The sequence below is a fragment of the Vulpes lagopus genome, chromosome 6 (assembly GCF_018345385.1).
Source record: "Vulpes lagopus strain Blue_001 chromosome 6, ASM1834538v1, whole genome shotgun sequence".
NCBI classification, from domain to species: Eukaryota; Metazoa; Chordata; class Mammalia; order Carnivora; family Canidae; genus Vulpes; species Vulpes lagopus.
Genome location: NC_054829.1, coordinates 23,420,221 through 23,441,503, shown reverse-complemented (window position 1 = coordinate 23,441,503; position 21,283 = coordinate 23,420,221). Strand labels below are relative to the sequence as shown.

General features: G+C 43.7%; 1 protein-coding gene across 2 annotated transcripts in view; it reads left to right on the top strand.

Annotated features, from left to right (window-relative positions):
• TMEM63C (transmembrane protein 63C) overlaps window positions 1–21,283 on the top strand; it is a 104,170-nt gene that overhangs the window by 10,991 nt on the left and 71,896 nt on the right. Inside the window, exon 1 of one of the 2 annotated variants that reach the window (XM_041759993.1) lies at window positions 6,520–6,536. The exons of the other annotated variant lie outside the window; for it this stretch is intronic. The gene's annotated coding sequence lies outside the window, so the exon portion shown is untranslated. Of the gene's footprint in view, window positions 1–6,519; window positions 6,537–21,283 lie in introns of those variants that run through there. 2 annotated transcript variants of the gene reach the window in all.

The following is a 21,283-nucleotide window of genomic DNA, read 5'->3' as shown; positions in this document are numbered from 1 at the left end:
CTCACTCTAGCCTTCAGCCCTTTCCACCTGGACCACACTCCCTGCCCCTCTGCCTGCCTTATCGTACTCATCCTTCAGGCTTCCCAATTGCTGTCACTTTCTGCGGGAAACCTTCCCTAAGCCTCCAAGTCTGACTAACGTGTGTCCTTCTACCACCAAATCACACTGTTTTTTGTTTTTGTTTTAAGATTTCATTTATTTATTCATGAGAGACACACAGAGAGAGGCAGAGACAGAAGGAGAAGCAGGCTCCATGCAGGGAGCCCGATGCAGGGCTTGATCCTGGGACTGTGGGATCACACCCTGAGCCAAAGGCAGACACCCAACTGCTGAGCCACCCAGGCGTCCCCACAAGTTTTAATGGCTTGGTCGGTTGTCCTCTGTTGGACTGTGAACTCAGGAAGGACAGAGAGGGTTCTGCCCATGTTTTTACCCGCAATGCCCAGAATGGAAGCTGGCCGAGGGCAGATATTCAGGACATGTACACAGAATAGCAGAATAGAAGGAAAGGATCTAGGTGGAGAACCTGTGGGAGGCAGACCACTATAGACCGTTTGAACCAGGGACTCCCAAGCAGAAAAGAAAGGGGGCAGAACTTGAACCATCATGGTAGCAGAGACCTTGTCTTTTTCATTCTCTCAGGCAAGAGAAGAGACCTCTAGGACTTCCCTGTACAGTTGTTCAGGTTCTGCACTTTACAATTCCAGGACAACGTTTTCACACTTAGGTCAACATAGATTTTTATGGTTATTGTGACACTTTCCCAGCAGATGGCAGTAAAGTATCTTAAGTTAAGCCCCCCCCCCCCCGCCCCCCCCCCGCCCCCCCCCCTGCGGTTTCGCGGTTTGTGCAAATGCACTGTTGGGGCTATCTAGAGTGCTGGGTGCATCTGTCTACCAGCCCTCCAATCTGCTGAGAAGTTGCCTGACACCCTCTTCCAGCCTTGTCCCACCTTCTCTTCACAATTTTATGAACCACACCCAGGGCCTTTGCGTTGGCCTGGGAGCTTCAGGGGAAAGAGACATTTAGCGTCAGAAATCCCGACCTGCATCTTTTGTTCCAAAGAAGGTAAAGTTTGTGATTGGAAGCCCTGGGTTCAAGTCCCAGCTGCTGCATCTCCTTGCAAGTGATCTTCGGCAAGAGACCTTGCAGTTCTGGGATCTGGGTTTCTCTTCTGCAAAGACTGCAGTAATATCCCTGCCATTGAGGTTGTGGGGAACATGTGCTCCCCTGAACATGGCTGCACATCACTAGCTGTAAGGCACCTCTGCCCAGGAATATCCTGCATTAATGAAATGCAGGACTCTCCCCACTGCCCCTGGAAGGATATGCCACACTGTTGGGGCAGGGGTGTGCTACGGACCCCATGAGTGCCCTTTTGTCACTACCCCCACCCCCCAGTCATCTTATCCTGAGGGATCTTTCTCCTGATCTCCACCACCACTCCATCCTCCCTCAGGGACTTTGGCCACTTCAGTCTCTGCCCCAAACTCCATCGTACAGTACAGTCAGTTGGCCAGTGAACAAATATTTATTGAGCATCTACTATGTGCCAGGCTCTGAGCCAGTCTCTACCTTCTCCTCACTTACCATCTCATGGGAAGGGGCAAAAGATTTAGCATAGTTGCCATCTTATTTCTGAATCATCAGGCCCCATCCCATTCCTCTGGGACTCCAGCAAGAAAGAATCCTTGCCCACTCTCTCCCTTTCTAGTTCCTCGGCCACTTCATGCCTGGACACTGTAGATACCACTTTGGCCTCCCCACGATACATTACCCTCCAAGGTCCAGATCAAGAGAGGCTTTGCTGGGGTCTTTCCTGCCCTGCTCATCCTGCGCAAGGTTGAAGAAGCAGCAAAAAAACTCACTATGGGTTTCACTTCCAGTTTGGTTTGGGTGTGAGAAGACAGGAAACTCAAAGTACTAGTGGCTTAAATGATGCATTGCCCTCACATGTAGACAAAGTCTAGAGGCAGATTGTCCAGAGCTAATACGGTCATTGTATAGTTTCTTTTTTTTTTATTTTACATTTATTATTTATTTATTTATTTATTTATTTATTTATTTATTTATTTATTTTTGGTCATTGTATAGTTTCAAGAAGGACTCTAGCTCTTTCTAGTACCCTCCTGTCATCTGTCAGCTGTAGTCCTCATCCTCATGGTAGAGGTGGCATTTCAGGGCTGGCGAAGTGCTTTATAATATCAGGCCCCAGGCCCCTTCTATAACATTTCCCCACCATTCTTAGGATGCAGCTTCCACTTCACAGTACAAAATGGCTGCTTGAGCTCCAGCCATCAAGTCAACATTCCGCCAGTGGGAATTAGGAAAGACACCTGAGCAAGGGCATACCCTTTCTACCTAAGAACATTCCCTGGAAGTTATTCATGATACTTCCACTTGTCTCCACTGGTTAGAACTCAGTCACACGATCATATCTAGATGGCAAAGAAGCCTAGGAAATGGTCTTTATTTCAGATGAGTCCAATTGCTAAGGGGAGACAAAAGAAGAAGGTTATGGAGGAACCCTAAGAATTATCTAGCGCTTCTTGCCTGTGAAGTACCATCTCCTGCCTACAGAAGGTGCTTCCACCAAGCAGTTTCCATGGCATAAATTGAGCCGGACCCTAACATCACAGAACAGGACTAAGGCAAAGGCAGTAAGAATGTCATTTCCTCTTTGTGTGGAAGTTGATGAGGGAACACAGGGCTAGCTGAGGACAAGACATGAGCCTAGGGCAGCACATTGACAAGTCCTTGAAACAGGCAGAGTGACATTCCTCTAGGGACTCAACTGCCTCCCATGTTCATACTTTGGAAGGGTAAAAGACAACCTTAGCCCAACCCCCAGGATCCTGTAAGTCTGCTTTAATGTATAAAAATTCCTTTAGAAATTTCCCTTTATCTCTAAACCTCCAAGATACGTGTTGACAATCAACCCCCAAACATATGAGCCACCGATATACATCTGAAGGGTCTCATGACTCAGATTTTATTAGAGGGTTATAAATGGCTTTTCCCAAAAATATCCAGTCCCCTCAAGGTCCTGGGAACCTTGCTTCCGATATTCCTTAGAGAGTACGCTATCCTCACACCTCTCCCAACTCCCAGGAATATAATCAGCCCTGTCCCTGTGCTTTAATAAAACCACCATTTTGCACCAAAGAAGTCTCAAGAATTCTTTCTTGGTCTTTGGCTCCAGACCTCACCTGTATTCCAGAACTTCATCAGAAGTAACCATTGTATTTGGTTGTGATTAGCATGATGACAACATTCAGTACTGCAACACCCTCCCAAACCCCCCCACCCACCCAGCTCTCAGCGGCCCAGACCTATTCTTTGCAGGTTCCGCTTTGGCATCCCTGCCCTCCACCCCCCAAAGTCTCCCACGCATCCAACACTGCCCCCTCATCTCTTTCTAGAGCAGAATCTGGCTGAAGTGAAGGTGTGGGGAGCCGTGAGGGGGAGGCCCTGTGACAGCGGCTGCTGCAGGCAGGAGCGGTGGCGGTTGCCTTGGTGAGCTGGGCAGAGGTTTCTAGAATGCTGCTAAATGTGCTTTCCTGACCCGCCACCGCATTCTCTTTCTTGCTTAGGAGACACTTCGTGGGGGCTGAGGCCCCTTGGTCCCACCTTGCTGTCTGCCCCCACTCTTTTGAAATACTCCTTTGCCTATTCATCATCTCTTCCTGTAAGAAGGGGAACACAAGCCCTCAGGCACCCCAGGGCAGGGAATGAGGGATGGGACATTGACACTGTCCAGTGCCCCCCAGCCCCCCATTCCCCACCCTGCATCCTCATAGCTGCCTCGTGCGTTAGATACCCCATCCCCCATTGGACAGATTGGACCTCCGAGCCTGAGGCCTGCTAAGCAGTTGGCACTGGCCAGCCAGATAGCAGGTGGCAGCCCTGAGACTGGGACCAGCTCTCTGACTCTCAAGCCATGGCATTTTCATGAGTTATATATTCCAGGTAGGGTTTTGTGTGTGTGTGTGTGTGTGTTTTAAAGATTTTATTTATTTATTCATGAAAGACACAGAGAGAGAGGCAGAGACATAGGCAGAGGGAGAAGCAGGCTCCCAGCAGTCTCCCGATGGAAGACTCGATCCCAGGACCCCAGGATCACGACCTGAGTCAAAGGCAGACGCTCAACCACTGAGCCACACAGGTATCCCTAGAAGATTTTAAATTAAGGCATGCAGGCGTGTGTGTGTGTGTGTGTGGTGTAGGTGTCTGAATGTTTGGGTACCAGGATGCTGTGTGCATGAGTGAGAGGGTATTTGTATGTGGGAAGAGGGGTGCAACTCTTTTAGAACACCTGGTTCTTGGAACACCTGGCTGGCTCAGTCAGTGGAGTGTGGGGGGCTCTTAATCTCAGAGTTGTGAGTTTGGGCCCCATGTTGGGAGTAAAGATTACTTAAAAAGAAAATTTTATTTTTTAAATTAATTAATTTTTTACATTTTTTATTTAAATTCAATTTGCCAATGTATAGTATAACATCCAGTGCCCATCCCAATAAGTGCCCTCCTCAGTGCCCGTCACCCAGCTACCCCAGCCTCCCACATGCCTCCCCTTCCATAACCCTTTGTTCATTACCCAGAGTTAGGAGTCTCTCATGGTTTGTCACCCTCTCTAATTTTTCCCACTCAGTTCCCCTTCTTTCCCTTTAAAAATAAAATTTTAAGAGACACCTTGGTGCCCCTGTGTTTCAGCGTCTGAGCTCTGAAGGCAGATGCCAAGTGTGCTTTTGCACACTGCATTGTAGTCTTTAAACAATGGTTTCTCATTTTCAGGAGGAATCTATGAAGTCGGAACCACACATAGCTGCAGTAAGTGAGGGTCTTCTGCCCCACTGCTCCCAGTCCCTGGTTCTCCTCCCCAGGGATCGCTATTGTCACCATTTCTTGTATCCTCTTCCAGGGCCAGTCTGCAGGTGGGAGCCTCTATCTGAGGGTGCTCGCACACGCACACACAGTAGTCTACTGGCACACGGCTATGCACTCTGCTTTATTTTCTGTTTGTGCCAATGTACTCCTTGGGCTATCAGCCGGACTGGGTGCATCTGCCTCCTGACCCTCCGAGCTGCTAAGTTGCCCAGCACCCTTTCCCGGCCTGGTTGCTGTACCTGGTGGTTGCTCATGTTCCTGGACACATAGAGCACATCGGCCTTTTTCTTTTTAATTTTAATTTTTTTAAGGATTTATTTATTTGAGAGAGAGAGAGAGAGGGAGGGAGAAAGAGTAAGTACCAGTTGGGGGAGGGGCAGAGAGGGAGGGAGAGATGCAGGCTTTACGCTGAGTATGGGGCATTGTATCCCATCGTGCAGATGCACCATGATTTATTTGATGTGCCCTACTGGGTGAGTACAAATTGTTTCCAGCTGTTACCTACAGTTCTTTTTTTTTTTCCTATTTATTTATTTAAGTGATCTCTACACCCACTGTGGGGCTCAAACTCACAACCCTGAGATCAAGAGTCTCATGCCCTACTGACTGAGCCAGCCAGGTGCCCCTGTTACCTAGAGGGCACAGGTCTTGAGTGAATGCCTGCCCATGCATTTTAGCCCGAGTGGGTGTGTGTATCCTTCAGAACAGGGTATGAAGGAGGGACCCAGCCTCTTGTGCCTCACTTTCTGAATCCATAGGTGACAATAATCAGAGCACCCACCTCACCACATGGGGATGAAATGAAATGATGCGTGCCGAGTGTCTAGCACGGTGCTCCGCTCAGGGAGCCCTCTCTTGGGGTGAGAGGACAGAGATGGGGTGCGTAGGGGCCAGCTGCTCCGCAGGGGGCTGCCCAGCACCTCTCCTGTAGGTCACCAAGGTAGATGAGAGGAGCCTCGGCCTGGGAAGTCCCCTGCTCTGGTGATCAGGGTCAGGGAGATTCATGCCTTAGGTGCCATAAGGAGGAGAAGCAGGGGGCAGGGAGTTGTGGGTGCGGGGCCCCAGCAGCTGCACTGGAGCCAGAGTGAGGAGCAGGCCTGGTTTTCCTGCTGAGTCATTCCCACTGGAGCTTCAGAGGAGGGGGGCAGGCCTGCTGTGAGAGAGAGAGATTGAGAGAGAGAGAGAGAGAGCAGCTCTAGCTTGGTGCGAGCTCTCAGCACACACACACACACACACACACACACACACACACACACACACCCCTCTCAGCTTAAGAAGAAGGAGCCCCTCCTAGCAGAGAGAGGCTTTGTTCCCCACAAGATGTAAAAGCCAAGGAGACAAGAGAAAGGCAGCTGCCACTGTCCCTGTCATGTTTCCACCCCTCTCTCTGTCCTCACCCCATTTCATGTTTTTTTAATTTTTTAAAATTTAAATTAAATTCCCTCACCCGATTTCTACCAGCCTTCTCTTCCACCCAACCCCCAACCCTACCCCTAGGGCGACTAACCATCCGGATGGCCGAGGACAAGGGACAGTCCCAGGGACAGGTCGGTCACCCTACACACTCACCTCCACTTCACCGCCTCGTCCTGCACCTGCCCGCTGTAAATCACGCCCTCACGGAGGAAAGGAGCCTTCCTGCCTCTGATGTGGTATTTTGATATACAGAATTTTATGAGACCTGTCCCGCGCCGCGGGGGACAGAAATGAATGAGGCTGGGGCCCTGGGTCCAAAGGGACTCTCAAAGGTGGGTGGGGTGGGGTGAAGAGGCGAAGGATGGAATCCTTCCCCCAGAGCCAGCTGGGCGCTGGGTCCCGAGGCGAGGCTCTAAGTAGCCAGTGGGCTCAGAGCACGGCTGGAGGGTGGACGTAGCGCTTCCTTCCACTGAAAGTCATTTTTTTGGTCTTAGTACAAAAATCCCCAAACCCGACTGTTGTCGTTAGACCCAACTCTAGACCCTTCCAGGCATACTCTGTTCATGTGGACCTGGTTTATGGAAAAAAAACAAAAAAACAAAAACCCAAACCTGAATTGGACAAGATCCAAACAGGGAACGTGTTTACCTTTGTCTCTAACCACAGCCTTCAACATGCCTTGTCAAATCTTTTCTGTCCCTGAGCAATAGTCCAGTCAGATTCCTAGTTTTCTGATCAGATTTCCTTTTTTTTTTTTTTTTAATTATTAAAAACCCAGGGGCAGCCCGGGTAGCTCAGTGGGTTAGAGCTGCCTTCAGCCCAGGGTGTGATCCAGGAGACCCTGGGATGAAGTCCCACCTCGGGCTCCCTGGGGCAGGGAGCCTGCTTCTCCCTCTGCCTGTGTCTCTGCCCCACTCTCATTCTCTCTCAATCTGTGTCTCTCATGAATAAATAAATAAAATCTTAAAAAAAAAAACCCACGAGAATCCAGTCCAATTGCCAGATAGGCAAATCTAGGATGATTCTCCTCCAAGCAAGGCTAACCATGGGGGCTTCCCCCCCCCCATCAGAATGCTCTCACCTCTAAGGTTTGGGGTGAGGGTGTGATGGGGGAGGCCATGAGAGCTGGGGGGGGGGGCGGCCAGCCACGGGTCTTGTTTTCTTGTCCAGCACTCCCTTATGACCAGTACTTCCCAGGGCAGGCTTCCAAATGGGGTGTAGTTGAGTTCTCTGGGGAGAGGCTCCTCTGCCTAGACTTTTTCCTATATACCCAGTCAACTCTGGAGCTGGAAGCCCACCCCTGGAATTCCTCCCCAGCTCCCCCCACCCTCCACAGGAAACTCTTGTAGGCTTGCCTGGCCAGATGGAGGCAGGCAGGCCGCCCTTTCCACTGCCCCTGGTGTCTCTGTCCATTCTCCTTCCCATCCCCCTTCTCGGAGGCCAAGGGCAGGTACCCAGCTGAGGCAGGGGGTCCAGTCCTCCATCACAGGCACCCCACTCTGGGAGTAAGTAGTCTCTAGCCACCGTCCAGCACCCCCAGAAAGTGGAAGGGAAACCAGAGCACACCTGCCCTAGCCTGGGGTCATTTGACCTATGCAGTCACAGGGAGCCCCAGGACCAGAAGTGCCTCATGCTTGGCCAATGCTCTGCCATCTTGAAATTCTTCACAATTTTTGAACAAGGAGCCACTCATTGTCATTTTTCACGGGCCCTGAAAATCAGGTAGCTGGTCCCACCCAGGACTGAGCACTCTGACCATCCTTATCCATCAGTAGAACGGAGGGACAGCTGGTAGAAAGGAGGGAGAAGTGGAGGCGCTGGTTGGAGTAGCAGGGCTGGTTCTGGAGCCTTCAAATGCCTCAGGGTATGCCACACATGGCAGTGCTTTCCGCCTCTCTTGGTAGTGAGGAACTCCCTACCACCCTGTTACTCCTCCCATTCCCACCTTTGGGCTCCAGTCAGCATCTCCCAGGCAATGGGACCTGAAGGAATCAACATCATGTTAGGGACACAAACATCCTTCCACATCAAACACACTACCCAAATCAGGAATTGAACAGAATCAGATTCATTAATTTTTTTTTTTACAACAGTGAAATCATGTTGTATATATTGTTTTATAACCTGCTTTTTTCATTTAACAACATGTTATAAATATGGAGAAAACCTTCATCTACAACCTAATTTTCAGCATTTGTTTTAGTTAAATAATTGCCATAAAACAAACCTAATTTTCTGCATTTGTTTTAGTTAAATAATTGCCATAAAACAAACCACCAAAAACTCAGTGGCTTAGATCAACCATGATTTATTGTTTCTCATTATTCTACAGGTTGCCCAGGCAGTCCTCCTGGCCATCTGCAAGAAACACAGAGTCTAGAGAGAAAAACTGTTCTAGTGTTAGCTGAGCCACTCCCTGCTTGGGTGATCTTGGCCGTATTATTGAACCTCAGATTCCTCATCTATAAAGTGTTATAGATGAGAACAGTGATATCTCTCTTACCTGAGATATGTTGAAGATCAGATGATAACTATAATAATAGAATCTATCATGTAGGGTCGTCATGAGGATGAAACAAGTCACATAGCTCAAGTCTAACAAATGTTAGCTATCACCATATGCCTTGGCTAGGTTAGTGAGGGGAAATACCCGGGCAGGGAGGGAGCTGGTTCTCCAGCTCATCAGACCATGAGACACAGAAGGAAGATTTCCTTAGGGACCAGAAGCATTTGAAAGGATGCAGGGAACAGAGCTAGGAATATTAAGCCTTGCCCAGCCAAAGAGGAAATGAAATCTAGAGAGAGTCCTGTTACTGCAGCATAAAGGCACATGTTAGCCGTATTTTCCCACACACTAATAATGTGTTGGTAATAAAGTCAGGAGTAAAATATACTAGAAAGCAGGTAGTACTAGCCTCGAGGCATCAGACTCAACAAATGACCCATGGGTGCCTACCGCCTCTGTCGCTGCTCGCTCTATCATGGGAGCCCCTCCAGCTGCTTCAGGAAACAGAGAGAAGAGGCAGAGAACAAGGATGCATCTCTGAAGGACAGGAGGAACAGTGCCAGGGGACCAAAATCTAGATGCATATGGTTTTTTTTATTATTTTATTTATTTACTCATGAGAGACACAGAGAGAGGCAGAGAGAGAGCCAGAGATATAGGCAGAAGCAGGCTCTATGCAAGGAGCCCTATTTGGGACTTGATCCTAGGATTCTGGAATCACGCCCAACCACTGAGCTACCCAGGCACCCCTAGATGCATATGTTTTCTATGACCAAATATCTTAATTCAATGTTTTCATTATACTTTCAGAGATTAAAAAAATTTTTTTAAAGATTTTATTTATTTGAGAGAGAGCGAACACATGAGCAGGAGGGGGAGGGGCAGATAGACTCCCTGCTGAGCAGAGAGCCCTCAGGTCAGGTTCAATCCCAGGACCCTGAGATACTGACCTGAGCCACAGACAGATGCTTAACCGACTGAGCCACCCACGCACCCATCAGAGAGTTTTACATGTAGAGATTCATGTCCTTGTAGTCTTTTAAAATTGGTGATATTTGAAACAAAAATATATAAGATATAAAGAACAGCAGAACAAAAAACTCATTACACACTTAAGAAGCAAAGCATGTCACTACAGGTAAATATTCCCTGGTATACCTCCCATCACCTTTCCCTACCTTCTCGTGGAGGTGACCACTATTCTGAATGCTGATTTTGTCCTTGCACTCTTTCACTTTTCAAATGCACAAATAAGTCTGATGGAAAGAATAAGTTGCTTTATAAAGATTTAAGTTCCAGTTAAAGTCTTGGGGCTCTCCCACAGGCTTGGATGTCTTCTAAAGAAGCTGCAGAAGGAGCAGAGAGGAACTCTCTGAAAAAGGAACAGTTTCAGTAAACTGTGACAATATTAACCGGAATAATATATATGTAATTAGACTCTGAGGGGTTGGCAGAAACATATTTGAAAACATAATGGCTGAAAAATTTCCAAATTTGATGAAAAACATAAGCCCACAGATTCAAAAAGCTAAATCAATGCCAAGCACAAAGAGAATCACACCAAGGCACATCATCTTTAAATTGCTGAAAATCGATGATAAAAAGGATTTTTTTAGGGGTTCCTGGGTGGCTCAGGTGATTAGTTCAGGTCATGATCTCAGGGTCCTGGGATGGAGTCTCACATCGGGCTTCCTATTCAGTGGTGAGTCTGCTTCTCCCTCTCCCTCTACCCCCACCCCACTTGTGCATTCTCTCGCTTGCTCTATCTCAAATAAATAAATACGATCTTTTTTATTTTTTTAAAAGATTTTATTTATTTATTCATGAGAGACACAGAGAGAGAGAGGCAGAGACACAGGCAGAGGGAGAAGCAGGCTCCATGCAGGGAGCCCAATTTGGGACTCGATCCTGGGACCCCAGGATCACCACCTGAGCCAAAGGCAGACGCTCAACCACTGAGCTACCCAGGCACCCCTAAGATATTTTTTAAATTTTTAATTCATTTTTTAAAAAGATTTTATTTATTTATTCATGAGAGACACACACAGAGACAGAGAGAGAGAGAGAGAGAGAGAGAGAGAGAGGCAGAGACACAGGCAGAGGGAGAAGCAGGCTCCATGCAGGGAGCCCAACGTCCATCCTGGGTCTCCAGGATCAGGCCCTGGGCTGGAGACAGCACTAAACTGCTGAGCCACCAGGCTGCCCCCTAAGATCTTTTTTTTTTTCAAAAAAGATTTTTTTAAGGGGCTGGAGCGGGGAGGACATTATATATACAAAGGAAAATATAAAAATAATTTCTGACTTTTCATCAGAAATAATACATGTCAGAAGACTATGGAATTAAGTCTTTAAAATTGAATTGAATTGAACAAAAGACTGTCAACCTAGAAGTCTGTATCCAGTGATAAAGCTGAGGGAATTCATTATTGGCAGGCATGTTGAAGGCTTGAGAGAAATGATTCCAGGCAGAGAAACTCAAATCCTCACAAAGAAGTAAATGGAAAGAAGTAAATATCAGACCTGGTAAAAGTAAGAGTTGTTTCCCCCCTCATTAAAAAATTTCTGTAAAAGAAAAATAAGAGTTTATCTAAAGCAAAAATAATGACATGTACTATATATAGAGTTACAACGTATGTAGATGTAAAATGTATGACAAAAGCCCACAAAGGAAGAGAGAAGAAGAAAAAGAGCTACAGTGTTATAAGTTTCTGGTGTAATCTGTGAAGGCATATAATATTATTTGGAGGTAGACTGTGAGAAATTAAAACTGCATCTTGTGCATATTGTGAACTTTAGAGCAACCACTAAAAAAAAAGAGAGAGAGAGAGAAGAATAACTAATAAGCCAACAGAAATAAAATGGAGCCTTAAAAAAATACTCAGTTCAAAAGAAGTCAGGAAAGGAGGAAAAAAACCTCAAAGAACTAATGGTATGAATAGAAAAAAATACCAAGATAGCAGACTTAAACCCAACCACACAGACAATTATATTAAAAGTAAATGGATTATATGGAGGAACTTTGAAAATATTATACTAGGTGAAAGAAGCCAGTTTTAAAAGACCATATATGATTCCATTGATATGAAATGTCCAGAGTAGGTACATCTATGAATATAGAAAATAATTGAGTAGTTCTAGGGCTGGCGGAGGGATAGGGTAGAGGAATGGACATGACTGCTAATCGACATGAGGTTTCTTTTTGGCATGACAGAAATGTTCTAAAATCAGACTGTGGTGACTATACAACTCTGTGAATATACTAAAAACAGGAATTGTACACTTTTTATTTTTTAATTTTTAAAAAGTATTTAATTATTTGAAAGAGAGAGAGAGCACGAGTTGGGGAAGAGACAGAGGGGGAGGGAGAAGCAGACTCCCCACTGAGTGTGAAGCCCTCACACAGGGCTCAGTCCCAGGACTGGAGATCATAACCTGAGCTGAAGGCAGATGCTTAAACACTGAGTCACCCAAGCACCTCAAATTGTACACTTTTTAATTAATTTATTATTAATGTTATTTTTATTATTTTATTTATTTATTCATGAGAGACAGAGAGAGAGAGGCAGAGACATATACAGAAGGAGAAGCAGGCTCCATGCAGGAAGCCCCATGTGAGACTCCATCCCAGGACCCTAAGATCATGACCCAAGCCAAAGGCAGATGCTCAACCTCTGAGCCACCCAGGCATCCCTCAAATTGTACACTTTTAAAAAATTGAAGTAAAGTCGACATATAATGGTACATTCATTCCAGGTGTACAACAGTGATCCAATAAGTCTATTCCTTATGCTATGCTCACAAGTGTAGCTACCTGTCCCCCACACAGCATCATTCCAGTACCACTGACTATCTTCCCAGTGCTATACCTTCTATTCCCATGACTTATTCATTCCATAACTGGAAGCCTGTATCTCTCACTCCCCTTTACCCATTTTGCTCATCTTCCCACCCATTTCCCATCTGGCAATCATCAATGTGTTCTCTCTACTTACAGGTCTGTTTCTGCTTTTTGTTTGTTTGTTCATTCATTTGTTTTATTTTTTTAGATTTTACATAAAAGTGGGATCACATACTATTTGTCTTTCCCTGTGTGACTTATTTCTTTTTTTTTTTAATTTTTTTTGTGTGTGACTTATTTCATTTAGCATCATGCCCTTAAGCTTCAACCAATTTGTTGCAAATGGCAGGATTTCCTCATTTTTTAAAAAGGATTTTATTTATTTATTCATGAGGGACACAGAGAGAGAGAGAGGCAGAGACACAGGCAGAGGGAGAAGCAGGCTCCATGCAGGGAGCTTGACATGGAACTTGACCCAGGGTCTCTAAGATCACACCCTGGGCTGAAGGCGGCGCTAAACCGCTGGGCCACCAGGGCTGCCCGATTTCCTCATTTTTACATCTGAATAATATTCCAGTGTGTGTGTGTGTGTGTGTGTGTGTGTGTGTGTGTGCACACGCCACAACTTCTTTATCCATTCATCTATCAATGGACACTTAAGGTTGTTTCCATGTCTTAGTTATGGTAAACAATGCTGCTACAAACATTGGGGTGCAGATATCTTTTCAAGTTAGTGTTTTAATTTCCTTTTGATATATTCCCAGAAATGGAATTGCAAGATCATATGGTAGTTCTATTTTTTATTTTTTTTGAGGATCCTCCATACTATTTTCCATAATAATCCTATGAACAATGTACAAGGGTTTCCTTTTCTGTTGAAAGTTTTTTGATTACTGATTCAATCTCTTGTTACTGGTCAGTTCATATTTTCTACTTCTTGAATCAGTTCTGGTAGATTGTGTGTAAGAATTTATCCATTTCACTTAAATTGCCTAGTTTGTTGGCATACATCTGTCCACAATATTCTCTTATAATCCTTTTTATTTTTTGTAGGGCCAGTTATAATGTCCCCACAGTTTTTTTTTATTAAAAATTTTTTTAATTTGAGTTTTCTCTCACTCTCTCTCTGTTCAGTCTAGCGAAAGATTTGTCAATTTTGTTGATTTTTTTGAGCACCAATTTTTGGTTTTGTTGATTCCTTGTTGTTTTTCTACTTTCTATCATTTATCTCCACCCCAATCTTTATTGTTTCCTTCTTTCTACTTTCCTTTTTTTAAAGATTTTATTTATTCATGAGATACACAGAGAGAGAGAGAGGCAGAGACACAGGCAGAGGGAGAAGCAGGCTCCATGCAGGTAGCCTGACGTGGGACTCAATCCCAGGACTCCAGTCACGCCCTGGGCCAAAGGCAGGTGCCAAACCGCTGAGCCACCCAGCCATCCCATCCTTCTTTCTACTTTCTTAAGTTCGCTCTTAAGTTGGAAGTACAGGTTATAGGTTAGAGATCTTTGTTCTTTTTTAGTGAAAGCATTTACATGTATAAATTACATGTATAGATTTCCCTCTGAGCACTGTTTTCACCATATCTTGTCAATTGTAGAAGTTGTATTTTCATTTTTATTCATCTTAAAATATTTTCTAATTTCCCTTGAGATTTCTTATTTGAATGTTGAACTTTGGTTATTAAAGAGTGTATTGTTTAATTTCCATGTTTTTTAGTTTTACAGATTTCTTTCTGTTTTATAATTTTATTCCACTGTGGTCAGAGAACATGTTTTGCATAAGCCTCAATCTTTTTAAACTTACTGAGACTTGTTTTGTGGCTGAATTTATGGTCTACACTGGAGAATGTTGCATGTGCACTTGAGAAGAATGTGCATTCTGCTTGTTGTTGGGTGGAGAATTCTATAGCTGTCTCTTAGGTCTAGTTCATTCACGGTGTTGTTCGAGTCTACCATATCCTTGCTGATCTGTGTCTGGTTATTGTATCCATTATCAAAATTGGTATTATTATTATCAAACTGTTTATTTCCCCCAATCTTGTCAGTTTTTGCTTCATATATTTTGGGGAGTCTGTTGCTAGGCACATATATGTTTACATTTTTTACACCTCCTTGGTAGAGTGACCTTTTTATGTAGTTATTATTATATATTTTATATATTGTTTCTATTTCTATGATTATATAATGTCATTCTTTGTCTCTGTAACAATTTTGTCTGAAAGTCTATTTTTTTAATATTAGTTGGCCACTCCAGCTCTCTTTCATTACTGTTTACATGAAATGTCTTTTTTTTTATCCTTTTAATTTGAACATACTTGTGTTTTTTATCTACATTGAGTCTCTTGTGAGCTTATACTTGGATATTTATATTTATTTTTATTTTTTAAAAAAGATTTTATTTATTTATTCATGAGAGAAACACAGAGAAAGGCAGAGATACAGGCAGAAGAAGAAGCAGACTTTCTGCAGGGAGCCTGATGCAGGACTCGATCCCAGGACCCCAGGATCTTGACGTGAGACAAAGGCAGATGCTCAACCACTGAGCCACCCAGGCATCCCTGGATATTTCTTTTTGATTCGTTCTTCCAGTATCTGCCTTTTGATTGAAGAGTTTAATTCATTTATGTTTGAAATAACTATTGAAAAGGTAGGACATACTTCTGTCACTTTGTTATTTATTTTCTGTATGCCTTATGCTATTTTTGTTTATTTTCTCCATTACAACATTTTTTGTGTTAAATACTTATTTTCTAGTGTATCATTTTAATTTCTTTGTCATTTTTATTACTACATATTTTTAAATTATTTTCTTAGTGGTTGCTCTGAGGATTACAGTTAGCATCTTAATTTATAACAATCTAGTTCAGATTAGTTTCAATAGTATACAAAAAGCTTTGCCCTTATATAGCTCTGTACCTACCTTTATGTTGCTGTTGTCACAAATTACATCTTTGTACATTGTGTGCTTGTTCACATAGATGTATAATATTTCGTTTTATCCAGTTTTCTTTTAAATCATATAGGAAAGAAAGGAGCTACAAACCAATAATATGTTAATACTGACTTTTTTATTTACCTATACAGTTACCTCTACCAGTGTCTTTTGTTTCTTCATGAAATCAAATTACTGTCTACTGTCCTTCCATTTCAACCTGAAGGATTCCCTTTAGCATTTCTCAAATGTGGGTTTCCTAGTGGTAAATTATATTGGTTTTTGTTTATCTGGAAATGTCTTAAATTCTTTTTCATTCTTTTTTTAAAAGATTTATTCAGAGACAGAGAGACTGAGCATGAGTAGGGGGGAGGAGAAAAGAGAGAAGGAGAGAGAGAATCTCCAGCAGACTCCCTACTGAGCACAGAGCCTGACATGGCGTTGATTCTATGACCCTGAGATCATGACCTGAGCCCAAACCAAGAGTTGGATGCTCGACTCACTGAGCCACCCAGGCACCCCTCTCTTTCATTCTTGATCATTTTTCTGGGTAGACAATCTATTGATTGATGGTTCTTTTCGTTCAGCACTGTGCTTATGATATCCCATGGCCTTCTGGCCTCTATGTTTTCCAACAATAAATCAGTGAGTAATCTTCTCAAGTGTTCCTTGTACATGATGTGTTGCTTCTCTTCTGCTGGTTTAAAGACTGTCTTTCAACAGTTTAATTATAATGTGCCTTGGTGTTGATCTCTATGAATTAATCCTATCTGTACTCAATTGAGTTTCTTGGATGTATAGATTGTTTGTCATAAAATTTGAGAAGTATGGCTCCATTATCCCTTCAAATATTCTTTCTGCCCCCACCCTCTTTCTTCTGGCTCTCCTGTTATGCACATATTGGTATTCTTGTGTCCTACAGGTCCCTTAGGATCTATCTATTCCTTTTCCTTTTCTTTTTTTAATATTTTTTAAAAAGGATTTTATTTATTTATTCATGAGAGACGGTGGGGGGGGGGCAGAGACACAGGTAGAGGGAGAAGCAGGCTCCACGCAAGGAGCCCAATGTGGGTGGGACTTGATCCCAGGACCCTGGGATCAGGACCTGAGCCAAAGGCAGATGCTCAACCATTGAGCCACTCAGGTGCCCTATTCATTTTTCTTTATTCTTTTTTTTTCTTTATTCTACCCAGACTGGATAATCTCAGTTGACCTATCTTTAGGTTTACTGATTCTTCTTTTGTCCGTTCAGTTCTGCTGTTGAGCCTTTCTGGTGAATTTTTCATTTCAGTTATTGTACTTTTCAGCTCCAGAATTTCTATTTGGCTCTTTTTTTTTTTTATATAATTTCTATCTCTTTATTTGGTGAGACACCATTCTCATGGTTTCCTTTAATTCTTTGAGCATATTTTAACGGGTTGACTTAAAATATTTTTAAGGAAGTCCAATGTCTGGGCTTCCTCAGCAACAATTTCTATTAATCACCTCTTTTCTTGTATATGAGCCACACTTTTTTGTTTCTTTTAATGCCTAATAATTTTTTGTTGAACACTAGACATTTCGAATATTATAATGTGGCAACTCTGGGAATTACAGTCTTTCTCTCTCCAGGGCTTGTCATTGCTGCTTGTTGTCCAAATTATTTTGCTTAATGTCTTTCCTGAAATAATTTTGCAAAATCTATGTTTTTTGTTATATATGTGGCCACTGAAGTCTCTATTCCATTAAATTTGTAGTCAGCTACTGATTTGAGATTTATTTAAACATTTGGAACAACATCTCCTAGTCTTTGAAGATGGACTCTTGTGTTGGGGCAGTCCTTCAAAATTCAGCCAAGTAGTTTACATTCTGCCCTACCTGTTACTTTCTGCTTGCACAGAAACAGAAGATCAGCCAAAGGTGAGAGTTTAGTGTATACCATACAGCAATAATAAGGAATAAACTACAACTGTATGCTAAAATATGGATGAATTTAAAAAATATGTTGAGTAAGAGAAGCCCAATGTAAAGTATGTACAGACTCTGGTTCCATTAATGTTCGCTTAAAAAAAAAAAAAAAACAGACCAAACCTAACTATACTGATTGCAGATGGTGAAGGGATAAAGAAAAGGAAGACAGGATTACCACTAAGGGCAGGACAGGTTATCTCTGGATAGAGGTCTGATGGAGGAGGAAGGAGTGTGATTGGGAATCAACACAGGGTGGTGATAATATCCTATTTCTTGACTTGGGTAGTGGTTACACAAAGTTGTGTAAAATACAAAGTTGCTTTATGATTATTCATTATAGTGCTCATTTATATTATTTATATATACATTTTTGTATGTGTATGTATTTTATGACATTAATAAAGAGTATAAAACAACAACAAAAAGGTCTCATTACCCAAACAGATGCCAATTCCTAGTGGAACGGATATAACAGTTGATTTTAAGAACCTGGCAATGAAGAGGGGATCCTCTCTCTGTAGCCCAGAAAATATCCGATAGGAAAGCCATATTTCTGCCTTGTGAGATCCATCTGGTGGGGTGGGGAGGCTTTAGCGTTAATGAAATATCAACAGGAAGACTCAAGTATTCTTTTTCTTTTAAAGATTTTATTTATTTATTCATGAGAGACAGAGAGAGAGAGAGAGGCAGAGACACAGGCAGAGGGAGAAGCAGGCTCCATGCACAGAGTCCGATGTGGGACTCAATCCTGGGAATCTGGGATCAGGCCCTGGGCCAAAGGCAAATGCTCAACCTTTGAACCACCCAGGCATTCCAAGACTCAAGTGTTCTTATCAGCCTAATTCTGCAGGGCATCAGCCAGACTCAAGACAGAATTGAGGTGAAACTGCATAGGCTTCAAATACTCAGATCTGTCTCATCATGTTCAAGGTTGTCTCAATTCTGGTTGGGAAAACCCTCCCTTCACATGCCTCCAGAGTTCCAGCACAACAGAGGTGCTTCCTTTGTGATGTCATCAGCATCTGCCGCTGACCTGGCCCACCAGAAGTTTCTAATATTGATCATTGGTAGTGGCTGTTGTTGGTGGATGCAAGTGACCTCCCACCAGTCATGAATTTCCCTTCTTCCCAGACAGAAGTACTAGTAAAAGAGGCTACTAGCTAAGCGCGTCTACCTGGTGGAACACTGGTGAGTGGGGCTCTAGCCTGAGGCCAGGATAATTGGGGGGCAGGGAGGCCAGCCTGTGCCAGCAGAGGGGAAGCTCAGAATTCTCTGCCATTCTCTGCCTGGCTTCTCCACTCTGACCCCATCAACCTGGGGAATGTCAGCTTCCAATGAGGGATCAGTGCTGTTTCTGGATTGAAACCTGAGGCCTTGTTCTTTCTTGAAATCTACAACTTCATGTCTGGTTAGATGGAAGGCACTGGAAAAATAATTTTCCACCTCAATACATTGCTCCCTTACCTTCTGCACAGGAAATCAAATTCCCTTCTGTTCAGAAAAGCAGATCAGAGTGTGTGACAGAAACCCAAGTTCCAAAAAAATGGACTCACATTCTTGGAGAGCTTTGGTTCGGCTCTTGGGGGGCAGCAGATACCCTAGAGTATCTGGATTGTCAAAGTGTGAATAGTGATGTGGTTTTGCCTTAAAAATACCGTCCCTGTTAGTGGCATGAGTTTATATTTATATGGGTTGTATAGCAAAATCTGTGAAGTCTCATGCTCATCACCTCTGGACCACAGCCACCTTCCCTTCTTTGCTTATTCCCTAGCAGTCTTATCCAGCACCAGCAGTCTTGACCCAGCACCAGGTCTGGGATGATAGAGACTCTAGTGTAGCTCTCCTGCCTTGAAACCTAAAACCAGTGGAATCAAACTAATGAAAAATAGGCAGTGAGCACATCTAGCTCACTAGAAAGGTCTCCTACCTTTTCCCTGTCATTTTGAGTTTTCCTGAACATCTCATCTGGGCAGCATAGAAAGGCCATGAACAGTTGCATAGGTTGTATACAGTTGTGTTTGTTTTTTGCAATTTCATTCAGTTCTGCAATGACCATCCATGTGAGTGTAGGTGTTTATGAGCTCAGGGGAATGTTTCTGATGAGATGATTTCTAGACAACAATGGGGAGGTACCAGGGCCACCGTGGGCCCATAACACTCTTGTGAGGGCTATGTCCTTGTCCTCTCCACTGGAATGGTTGAGACCTCAGGCAATTTCACAGATCAATAATGGATCAGTGAAATCAGTGAGGCCGTACTAAGCTCTGGGATCTCACCTCCAGTGCCATTCAGAAGTATTTATTGAGTCAGGGCATTGCTCTAGATAATAGGATTTAAAAGAAAAAGGGGCTATAATCTGACCTATAATCTAGTAGGGGAGAAGGTAAATATCAATGAATCAAAATCTCTGCTTTCTGACTCTTGAAATATAATTTTGGATGGCTGAGTTTTCTGGGTGCTGAAGGTCTCTACCCTTAAATGTATATGTTTTATTTTATGTTAACCATTGTTGATCAGAAATACTTTCCAAATAGAACACTGCTTTCATTTTAAAAGAAAACATTTGGTCAGAATTAAACTTTCTTAATGATTCAGCATATTTCCAACATTACCCTGTAATGTCCCCAATCTTTTTGGAATGACCCAGAACGAAATGACTTCTGGCTTTGTTTCCTAGTTGTCCTATCTTCTTTTGCTCTTGACTTTTGCTTATTTCATTGTGCTTGCTTATTTATGAGTCCTTTTTTCTTCCAATGTGCTCCTGCTCATCTTCTGTGGGCTTGACAATCAGGAAACTAGGTTTATCAGTTAGGCTTCTGGTTCAGCTGTTGTCACAGAAACCAAGGTGGTCAGCAGCAGTCCAAGTGGTCTTCCCCTCCAGGTCATTATGAACCACAGGTTCCTAATGTCTTGGTGACTGGGCAACCTGAGGGTATTGTCCATGTCAGCTTCATCAATGCTGCTTCCCACCTCACCCCCTTGCCCCTGGTCCAGTCTGCACAGGGGTAAAGAGGAAGTGGGGAGCAGGCAGCAGGCAGCTTCCTCTTAAGAATGGGGCCCAGAAATGAAGCATCGCTTCCACTCACATCCCATTGGCTAGAACTTGGTAGCAGCTCCTGGCTGCAAGGGAGGCTGGGAAATGTAGTCTCTGGCAAGGTAGCCAGGCATCCAGGTTTTAATCTTGGTTGGAAGCTCTACTGCTAAAAAGGAAGTGGGAAGGGGACACCTGGGTGGCTCAGCGGTTGAGCATCTGCCTTTGGCTCAGGCTGTGATCCCGGGATCAAATCCCACATCGGGCTCCCTGCGTGGAGCCTGCTTCTCCCTCTGTCTCTGCCTCTCTGTGTCTCTCATGAATAAATAAATAAAATCTTTTAAAAATAAAAAATAAAAAGGAAGTGGGAAGGAAAGGATATAAGGGGACCCTTGGCAGTCTATGCCTCACTGGGTGTGTTGAAATGACATGTAGAGTAAATGTAGGTCGGCTCTCATTGAAGATACGAGGTACTCTTCTGCAGAAAAGCACCCGATTTTGACAGTTTGACAGTACCATCTGCTTGGATTGCTCAGAAGCCTTTGGTTTCTTTGCTGTTGTTCTGGATTATGTTCCACTGGAGGTTGACGAAAGAGTCATAAAGATAGTAGCATAGCAGTCATTGTCTTTCATAGAGCTCCCACCTCAATCCACATAAGAGCATGAAAAAATGTTCTCAGCACCTACAAGCTGAAAGCACCTTTCCTTCAAAAGCCTCCCAGG